Source organism: Peromyscus eremicus, chromosome 10 (genome assembly GCF_949786415.1).
Source record: "Peromyscus eremicus chromosome 10, PerEre_H2_v1, whole genome shotgun sequence".
Taxonomy (NCBI): Eukaryota; Metazoa; Chordata; class Mammalia; order Rodentia; family Cricetidae; genus Peromyscus; species Peromyscus eremicus.
Window position 1 is genome coordinate 2,346,040 of NC_081426.1, and position 1,736 is coordinate 2,347,775.

A 1,736-nucleotide genomic window follows, 5' to 3' on the forward strand; every position below is an offset into this window, starting at 1 on the left:
CTGGTCCCTGGGGATGAGAGTGAAGGAAGAGAGAGAGAGAGAGAGAGAGAGAGAGAGAGAGAGAGAGAGGCAGGAGGTATACAAGGCCCACCTTTTATAAGGAAACGTAGCAAATGCACATAGTGTTGGTTAAACAACGCTGCTGCTCGTTGCTGGCCACCACCTGCGGCGGCCATACTGATGGAGGAGAGTGCTGGAGGAGGAATCACAGCCATGGTTACCTTTTTAGAGCTTTATTGGGAGTGGGGAGAGAGGGAGAGAGGTGGGGGGGGGGAGAGAGAGAGAGAGAGAGAGAGAGAGAGAGAGAGAGAGAGAGAGAGAGAGAAGGAGGTCAAGATGGAAGGAAGGAGCGGAAAGGAAAGAGAGGGAAGAGGAAGGATGCACAGAGAGCCCACCTGCTTTTTAGGCTGGGATGCCCGTTAAGGCTGATGGCGTAATTAAGGACAGAATCCTTACACATAGGAGGTGCTCTTAGGGGCTGCAGCTGAGGTATATCCTGTCAGGACCCTAACAGCAGGCCAGTACAGATGCCTAAATGCCAACACTAGGTGATAACCTTATTACCAAATTATGGTTGGTTGAGATAAAGACCTCTCTTTAACCTCCACAGCTACATGGCTGTAAGACAGGGCAACAAGAAAAATCCCCACAGATACGACCTGGTCTATAACTGAATGTTTGGACAGGAGAAAAGGTGAACTAAATGATTAACATACCAGTTGCTACCTTGACAGCTGGGCCCTCTATCATCTTTGAATACATTGGGAGTGATCCTCAGGGTCCTCTGGCTATCCCTAATACCCACCCACCTGGTTCCTCCTGGGTCTTCCATCATGAGCTCCTGCCCCCAGCTTGACCTGGTCCTTTGCTGTTGACCAACCACACTTCTGGTTCTGGCTACTCCTCCTCCACTCCCACTTTGATGAAACCGCAGATTGTATTCTCTGCTCCCTCAGCTCCTCACCACTCTCAGAGGGACATGGGAGAACTAAACTAGTCTATTTCTATGCTGAGGGCAGAGACTTCTCACTAGAAGACTGCAACTGTGCTTCTCTAGACCTCAAAGGGGAGGTCTTTCTAATGTTCAGGAGCCAGGGCTTTTGACTGAATTTGATGTCAAGACTTATTATTTATTTATGAGACAGGTTATCCTTGGCTGGCCTGGAACCCACAGATACCCACTTACTTTTGCCTATCGAATATAACACCTAGTTATAAGATTTTTGTGTGATTGGGAGTCCTCTGGCCCTAATGTCATGACTCTTTTTAAAAACTAGTTATGAAGGCCTATTTAAATGAAGATTAACTTTGATTGTGTCCTTGCCATAAACTTAGCTATCGTCACCTAAGATCAGGAGTTAAAGACTCATCCTTAGAACTATACAGCAGGCGAACGGGCTGCAGACTTAATCAGTAAACCTCATGGAGCTTTGCTCAGCTTTGTATTTTCAAATCATCCTTCAGGTACATAGGCTTCCGGGCCAGAGGATCTGAAACCGCTTAGGGATGAGCTGGGATGAGGTCGTCCTGGGGAGCCACGCCCTCCCGAGCCACTTTGACCCGGGGCAGCGGCGCACTGGGAACGCGAATGCGGATCCTCCCTTCTGCTCTCAGCCTAGCAACTGCGGGCCAATGAGCGGAGGGCTATCGGTCGCGCCGCTGCCGGTCTCTTCCAGCCAATAGGAACGTTCCTAACCCCGCCCCCTCCAGGCACGTAGGCGGGGACGGCTCCACTT